Source organism: Xiphophorus couchianus, chromosome 4, assembly GCF_001444195.1.
Source record: "Xiphophorus couchianus chromosome 4, X_couchianus-1.0, whole genome shotgun sequence".
Lineage (NCBI taxonomy): Eukaryota > Metazoa > Chordata > Actinopteri > Cyprinodontiformes > Poeciliidae > Xiphophorus > Xiphophorus couchianus.
The window spans coordinates 15,850,728-15,859,697 of NC_040231.1; the positions used below are offsets into that span (position 1 = coordinate 15,850,728).

The 8,970-nt window shown below is 40.3% G+C and overlaps 1 protein-coding gene across 3 annotated transcripts in view; it reads right to left on the reverse strand.

Annotated features, from left to right (window-relative positions):
* furina (furin (paired basic amino acid cleaving enzyme) a) overlaps positions 1–3,360 on the reverse strand; it is a 93,070-nt gene extending 89,710 nt beyond the window's left edge. The window contains exon 1 of one of the 3 annotated variants that reach the window (XM_028013954.1): positions 3,174–3,360. The gene's annotated coding sequence lies outside the window, so the exon portion shown is untranslated. Of the gene's footprint in view, positions 1–2,535; positions 2,555–2,600; positions 2,809–3,173 lie in introns of those variants that run through there. The other 2 variants (XM_028013955.1, XM_028013958.1) reach the window with 2 other exon arrangements.
* Between the last annotated feature and the right edge of the window lie 5,610 nt (positions 3,361–8,970).

The window sequence follows — 8,970 nt, forward strand, 5'->3', positions numbered from 1 at the left end:
GCTGCTAAAATGAGTCTGTGCTTAAAAAATACTAGTCATTATTTAAGCCGCATAGTTTATTGAATAACTATCATAAGCACCAAATTAAGGTGTGCAAAACCGAAAATGTAAAAGACCAGGTTAATGATTTAAAGTCCAATAAATGCTAATAATGGGTCCGTTTACTCAGATGGAACTTCCTGCTGCTACAGCAGAGCAGACTGAGGAGTTCCTTTCTCTTCCTCTGCAATGATGGCAAAGGGTATGACAAGTGAAGAAACGGTTGGTGGCAACTCATATCAATACAACAATTTTTTTATAGTTGTGTCTCAATTGCATGCTTTCCTAATATGGCACAGCTCTAGTTATATTTTTTATAACATACATTTTAGGGAAATACATGGAATAAAGTAAATGTAATTTTAAAACAAAGTTTCCTAAATAAGAAGGATGGATGGCTCTTAATTTCCATTTCATGACTGTAATTGTTTCTTTTTTACCACAAATAATTTTAAACAACCAAATTTGTATTTTATATGAGTAAAGGGTAAGTGTACAACTGACCAGCAGTGCACAGCAGCAGGTAACCCTAACCCATCCTCATGGCTAAGAAAACTCTTAGCCATGAGGATGCATTTTCTCCTGCATCCCATAAAAAATAATCTTGACCTTTGGAAGTCTTAATGTGTAACTTTATAAACTTCCTGCCTAACAATAAAGCTGATTCTGAAACCGAAGATCACCGTCGCTAAGCAATCGTTCTCAGACTGCGTCAGAAAAGCCCGAGCGGAATAGGACATAAAAAGCTTGTAGACGCTGGAAGGCAGCAGGTCTGGAACCAAATGACTTCCAGTAAGGCGTTATCAGAAGTGACAGGAGCACAGCCCAGAAGAAGATGCTTGTTTGTATCTTTGTTGGAGAAAGTCCCCGGAGGGCAAAGACGTCATCTGCAACAGTCACATCATTTCTAAGAAGAGTAACAGCAGCTCTACTCCTTTTTGTCAAACATGCCTGATTAAAGACGACGATAAGACGAGTTTTCGATGGGATTCCTTTTAAACGGAGAGGCTGCAGGGGCTTGGGGAATGCTGACTGAGTGCAACAAGAACTGAAGACATGAGGAGAAGAACTAGACGGTAAAACAGCGCCAACATTTCAGACTGAACTTTATTTTTAAACATCAGAAGGCACAAATGCAACAGTCTTTATTGAAGATACCAATAAAGACTGCTTGCTGTCTAAAAAAAGTTTTAAATATTTGTATTATTTCAAACCGATATATTTTATATACCGGGAAAAAAAAAAAAAACTATTTAAATGTTGGAAACAAAAACCCAAGTCTCCCACATGTTTTCCTTGCTTGTAACAACAGGGACAAGTTTGGATGCACAACAACAGTCTAGGTGTTTAAACGAAAGAACAATAGTAACGCGGTTTTAAAACCACAGTTGTTGAGCTATGTGAGCAGCAGACTGCAGGCTGACTGCCGGAGCAGACAGCCCAGCTACTTAGCAAGCTTTGTAAATTATATAAAGAGGAAAACAGAAAAAACTAAATCTGAGCAATACACACTTTAAAAAAAGCTTTCCTACATTTATTTTCGCTTAAATCAATGCATTAAAATAATTTTTAAAAATGATAGAGATAACACTATTATAACTTAAATACAGTAATGTTACAGCATAAGAAGAACTTGGCGCACCAAAATCGAATTGCTTATTTTTCCTGTTAGAGTTTTTCTTTACTTGTTAGTATTTTCAATATGCAACAGTTAATCACCAGGTAAAATAGAGCAACGTGTCTGATGGACATCAACAAATTGCTGCAACTCTGAGTCTCACTTTGGCTGCTGAAATGTGAAGGTCATCTGGAGAAAATGGGAGGAGGATGTGTGGTTCCGATGCAGAGTTCTACATTTTGTGGCTGCCTGTGAACAGCAAGAGCTCTGGTGGAAACGCTGCTCATGTGACATCGCTCTCCTTTTTATAACAAGAGTTAATAAAACTCTCAAAGACACAGGGTTCAGCTCTTAGCGGAAACAATCCCTCGTTCATATTTATATGTAAATACTGCGACCTGTTTTTGTCCTGTACTGAGAGGCTTCATGGTTTCTGGGATAAATACTTCATTATGTGAATTTTTGTGTTTGTTTTTACCTACTGCATGTCAGTGGGTTTCACAGTTTTCTGTGATTATCCATAATGACCACCAGCTGAAAATGTTTGAAATTATAGTACAAGACATAAACACAACAGGAGATCACTTCTCATAATGTACCAATACAGCAACAACCCTAACACCTCGTATCAAGAGAAAGAAATCACCAGAAACTAATGCCTTAACCTCCTCCCCTGTGGATTTAAAACAACCAGATTTATCTTCGTTACTTTATAAAGTTCCCTGAAAGAAGAATCACGCTGTCCCCCGAAAAATACACACGGAGTACCAACAAAAGTCTGCTGAGAGCTGAGCCAAACAGCAGCACAAAATGGGAAGAGCCAAACTTCTCTCTCTCTCTCGATCTGGCCCCGAAACGCTCAAAATATCAATATTTACCAGATTAAATTGCAGGGTTTGGATTTCTCGCCCCCTGCCGCGAGTTCTCCGTGGGGTTGACTCACCTCAGTCCTCCAGTTCGCCACAACAACACGGAGTCACAGTTTGGCTCGGAGCTGCGGCTGGAGCTGATCCGATGATGATGAGGATGGAGATGATGACTCCTCCGCTTGACAAATATGTCTGAAACTGTAGCGCTCAGTGATCAACGCAAACTTGACGCCACGCTGCTCCTTCTCACATGTGCCTCCCCCCTTTTTTTTTTTACCCCTCTTTCCTCCCTCCTCTTATCTACTTCTGACGATCGTTTCACAATTGTTTTTTTAGGGACACAAACCGATTTAGCAGCGCGGATCGGAAGCAGCAGTTTTCCTACCGTCCACACGAACAACCACAGAAACCGGACGCGGCGTAGTCGACGTAGCCTCCGTTTATGTGTGTGATTCCCCCCCCCTCTCCTTTTGGGAGAACACCACAAACTGACAACAGCGTAGTCAATAATCCGTTGCCTGCTCCTAAGTGTCAGGGTTCCGGCGTAACTGGGGGCAGCTGGCTCGGTGAAAGTCGGCAGCCCGACCAGAACAAATCAAACACAACAAGCTAAAGCAAACGGTAAACTTACCAACGGCTCAACTTACCAGCTTCCTTTTACATCCTGCTCGATCCTGCGGCTTATTGTCTCACACTGCGGCGTTAAATCCGACGACGACACGGCGAAACGACGGAAGAAGGCGAAAAGGACAACTGCTGATGATAAATAGTCATGATACCCCTCCGGTGTACCACTGAGTGGTCGGTACAAGCCCCAGGAAATACGTCAGGATCATGGACAAAGTGGAGACGTTTGAGCAACACCTCCTCATGGAGCAGCAGCGCTGCTGCATCTCCACCTGCTGATCACAGGGGGAACTGCACCACGGGTGTGTCGCTCGAAACGGAGCAGACGCTCGCCGCCGGTTCCGAAAAGATGGGAACCGGCTCCCATTTCGTTCGCGTTATTTGTTATTTCAAGGCTTGCCCAAGGTTGAATGAAATCCTAAAAAATAGATTGATTTGGCGGCCCGCCTGTAAACAAGGCAATCATTAGGCAGCCACCAATGCGTCACTACATGTAAAATGTATTTTAGAGTTTACAAGGGAGCACACATAAATTAGTCTCCCTTTTGCCAATAATTAGCATATTTATTCATGCCAGCGTAATAATTCAGTTTTTCCCCTAAATAAAACAATAAAATGTCACTATTTTATGTAATAATGTTATTTCATGTAAACTTTGTATTTTGCTCCATTTACATTCATTCTTTAAGAAAGTCCTGCCTGTTATTGCTACTGATCTGATCCAAATAGTAAACTCATCGCTCTCATCAGGCGTTTTCCTCCAGGCTTTGAAAACAGCAGTAATCAAACCACTTATAAAAAAGAACAATCTGGACAAATCACTAATGCAGTATTACAGGCTGATCTCCAACCTCCCATTCATCAGCAAAGTTATTGAAAAAGCTGTGTGCAAACAATTAACTAGCTTCCTAACTATAACCAACCTCTTTGACTCCTTCCAGTCTGGTTTTCGTGCTCACCACAGCACAGAGACCGCCCTCGTAACAGTGTTTAATGACATCCATATAAATACGGACTGTGGCAGAACCACAGTGCTGGTTCTGTTGGACCTCAGTGCAGCTTTTGACACTGTTGACCATGATATATTACTGAATCGACTGGAGAGTTGGGTCGGACTCTCCGGTCCAGTGCTAAACTGGTTTGAATCCTACATAAAGAACAGGGATTTCTTTGTTTCAATTGAAAACTTTTCATCAAAGAGGTCAAAGGTCACATGTGGGGTACCCCAAGGTTCAATCCTAGGGGCCCTCTTATTCAATATTTATATGCTCCCACTAGCTCAGGTTATAACAAGAAATAATATTAGCTACCATAACTATGCAGATGACACACAGCTCTACATTACGATGTCACCAGGTGACTCAGAGCCCATCCAATCACTGAACAGATGCTTAGAACAGATAAATGTGTGGATGTGCCAAAACTTTCTCCAGCTGAACAGAAACAAAACTGAAGTTATTATTTTTGGACCTAAAGAGGAACGATCTAGAGTTATAGATCTAGAGTCAATGCACAGCTTCAGTTATTACAACTGAAAACCAGCGATCAGGCCCGAAACCTGGGAGTAGTAATGGACTCTGACCTGAACCTCCAGAGCCACATAAAGACAGTTACAAAGTCGGCCTTCTATCACCTGAAGAACATTTCCAGGATTAAAGGACTAATGTCTCAGCCAGATCTAGAGAAACTCATCCACGCGTTCATCTTTAGTCGTATTGATTATTGCAACAGCGTCTTCACAGGTCTGTCCAACAAATCAATCAAACAGCTGCAGCTGATCCAGAATGCTGCTGCTCGCGTTCTCACTAAAACCAGGAAGATAGAGCACATAACACCAGTTTTAAAGTCCCTCCACTGGCTCCCTATAGCTCAAAAAATAGACTTTAAAATACTGCTGTTAGTTTATAAATCACTGAACGGCTTAGCACCACAATACATTAAAGATCTGCTTTTATTGTATCAACCTTCCAGACCTCTCAGGTCTTCTGGTTCTGGTCTGCTCTGCATCCCCAGAACCAGAACCAAACGAGGAGAAACAGTAAATGAAATGTAATCAATTACAAATTTATTGATGTAACTTGACTTAATGATTGATTCTATATTGCATTGTGATTCTGTGTTTGTAATGATGTAAAGCACTTTGAAATGTCTTGCTGCTGAAATGTGCTATACAAATAAAATTTGATTGATTGATTGATTATGTCTGCGACAGACTGGCGACCTGTCCAGGGTGTACCCCGCCTCTCGCCCGGAACGTAGCTGGAGATAGGCACCAGCAACCCTCCCGACCCCATTAGGGACAAGGGTGAACAGAAAATGGATGGATGGATGGATGATTGATTATGTTTCAGTTTTTTCCAAAGAAATACGACAGAATTTGAGTCAAGTTGCCTATGTTTGCACATTGTGTGTTTCAGTCAACAATAAATAGCTTACAGTGGTCACCCAATTTAATCAATCCTCCTCTTTCACCACTTTGCATCCTCATTTTGTACCCAAATGTTGGTATTTTGCCCATTTGACAGGTTATGCCCTTAGAGGTTTAATATTTTTTGCTGTGTTTGATTAGTCTCAGCAGCTGGAGCTCAAATCGGAACACCGTCGCACCCGAGTTATTCTAGTAGCAGTTTAAATAAAGAATGGGATTTGCCATTTGTTGTGGCTTTGGAAAAAATACAAATTCAGGAACTTTTGATTATTAGAAATAGTGTAGAACTGGAGTGTACCATCCTTTGTCTTTAAACAGCCCTCACACGTGCCGCCCTCAATTGGAGTGGTGCCCTAGTCAGTGAGCCATATCACTCATGTTCAAAGCCACCATTGGTTGGCGCTTGGAAATTCCCACTTTATGGTACAAATGGAACGCAGTGCAAGTGCGGAGCCATTTGCAGGCTTAGTTAGTGAATGGAATCAAATGATCCGGTTCCAGGAGAAGAGCTGAAATTCTACATGAGAGGTTTCATCTGACATGCAGGCTGTGTGAGTCAGGCTGATGCCAGCCAGCCAGACGGCCAATTTATCGTGGGGAAAAAACATGCACTAAAGAACCAGTAAGCAGACTGTATGCCAACAAGCATCATCCTGACTGAGAAAATTGTTCCCAGCATGAAAGGATTATGAATCGGCTCACCGGGCTCATCCCCAAGATCAGGAGACCCCTGCAGCTCGCAGCCTCTCTTTGAAGTGATTAACAGTTCTTGCTTAATAAATCAATCAAACCCCTGCAAACAAGCACTAATTTATGACATGTTTATTTTAAGCTGCGAATAAATTAAACAAATAAAAAAATAGTAATAAAAGTGCATCAAAACATTAAAAAGGCAGCAACTCTTATAGAAAGTCCAACAAAACGTACATCAACAAAATCTTAACCCAGAGTTTGTTTTACTTCAAAATGAAGGTTTTTTTTGCACAGTTAGCTGCCTGTTCTAAAATTGATAAATGCCAGAACAAAGCTAGATTTTCTATGTCGCAGAGGTTTTTGATAGTATGATTAAACTTGACTTTAATTTGAAATATGCACCATCTGGGTCGTCCCTGCAGCCAACTCTGAACTGGTTCCCATCCGTGAGGCCACCTGTGTTGCATCTTTTTAATTCATTTCATCCATTTCATTCGCCACCATCGCTCCGCTTGTCTCTGTTGGATCGATTAAATAATGATACACAATGCCAAGAAGAGAAAGGGGGTGATTGAAGTGTATTAACATCATAACTGGATTTATTTCAGCTCAAGCAGAATAAAAGTCTCGGTGTAGGATTTTGAGTGAAGGAATTTAATCTCCTATTGCTAAATTAAATTTTTGGCCTTGTACTTGATGATTTGTGCTAAACTAGCTTGAACATGTTTTAAATGTTAATTCATCTTCTTTACCTCTCCTTTATTCTATGACCGACCATCTGTAGTCATGAATTGAGTCTTCAATGGTCCTTGCACAAGAAAGTGAGTGTTTCCGTGGTCTCTTTAGACCAATGACAAAAAAGTTAACCTTTTTCTTCAGTGAGTTTTTCCCATGTTCACTAAGGAGGACAGCATGTGCTTAGACTTTGTAATATGTGTATGACAAGTGTGTATTGTGTTAAAACCACATAAAGTGTCCTCAAATTGTGTCATTTTCAAATTTTGTTCAGTTCAATGAAAAATGTAGCTGTGTTCCCAACTCCCTGGTCTGTCCATTTTGCAGCCCTCCTTACTTTCCCACTCTTTAACTTTATGATATAAAAATATGTTGCGTATATATAGCCTCTGGTGCTAAAGAAAAAGTTTCTAAAAAAGGAGACATCACTAAATTCAATGATATATACACATAATTAGGTTCATAATTAGAACAATTTGTCATTAGAAGATCACCATAAACAGACTCCCACACTAAAACAGGTTCTTTTGAGCCTCCAGCTATCAAATATTTTCCTGGAGCTCTGCCAGCAAATTAGGTTACAGCAGCATCTTCACCCCCTTTAGCTACATCATCATCCTCACTTTAACAACTACAGCGCCTTAAACAGGTTCCTCTCCAGTCCTGGATCCTGCATGTATCCCTGCTCCAACTGATCTGTGTGAAATAGTCGACTTATTTCCAAAGTTGTCCCCCGATTCTGCAGGAGCCTGCTGCTAATCACCTACTATTTGAGTTAAAAGCTTCAGCATGGCCCAAGTATCATCCAAATCTCACTTCTACCTTCCCTGTAGGTGTCGCTATACTGTGCTTAAGCTACATAAAATAAAAAGATACTAACTATACAACTAATCTAAACTAAGTTAGTAGATTATTGACAATTTCTACTCATCATGAAATCAATACTTTAAATTTTTCATAATTATTAGCCCTCAGTTGTTACTTGATGTTACTAATAAGTTTTGCACTGTTAGGATCTGACAGTATGTTTGAGATGCAAGGTATTTCTCGCTGTTTCCCAGCTGCTGTTTTAAATAAGTTTCTCTGCACTTCCAGCGGTCTGCCAGTAGGTGGAACTGAATGGACTGACCGACTAAAGTTCATTGAAGTGGTCAGTTACCTATTAACCGTCATAAACTGCTTTAGAAAATTGACTTTTGAATGTAGCTGCAACTACATTAAATGAGTAAAAATAAGATCTGAATTTGGATAACATACAATTAGATGTATTAAAACTCATTAAGTAAGATGGTTTAATTAACACAAAGCTTTACAGAAGATCTAACCTCATTAACGCCTCCAGCAGGCTGTTTGTCTGTTGACTAGAGTTGTTTCTTTATTTTACCCAGAATTTAATCTTTTATCTTAACATAAATGTATGAATCTTGCATCGTTTTGGTTAAAGAAACACACCTAGAAACCTAATTAGTGTTGCAGAGGACACATTTTGAAGTTCAAATAAATCCTGACATTACATTTGCTGAATTTGCACAGAGGACGAGGGGTGGCATTTCACACGACAGGCTCCAGGAGCTGCTGTTAGCGAATCACTGAGCCAACAAGAGTTATTACTGAATGTGTGCGAGAGTTTAACGGTCTATTATAGGTTGCTGATTCCATTTCTGTTCTCACTGTTCCAGTTTGGTTCCCTGCATGCAATAAAATCTCCTCTCAGGTCTATTTCCCTGGTTATGCTGTACAAATGTTAGAAAGCCTGTTCCTCTGTCAAATAAACATTAATCACTGTCACCGCCTGTTGTTATTGTTCGAACAAAAGGTCAATAAACATTGCACAAGAACGTGAACAGTGATTTACATCCTATTAAGCTAACAAATCTCATAAAAGCGAATCATATGAAGGTACAAAGCACATCTGGTGTCTTTGTAAATTCAGACACCATTACAATGAAGAGTGGGGTAAT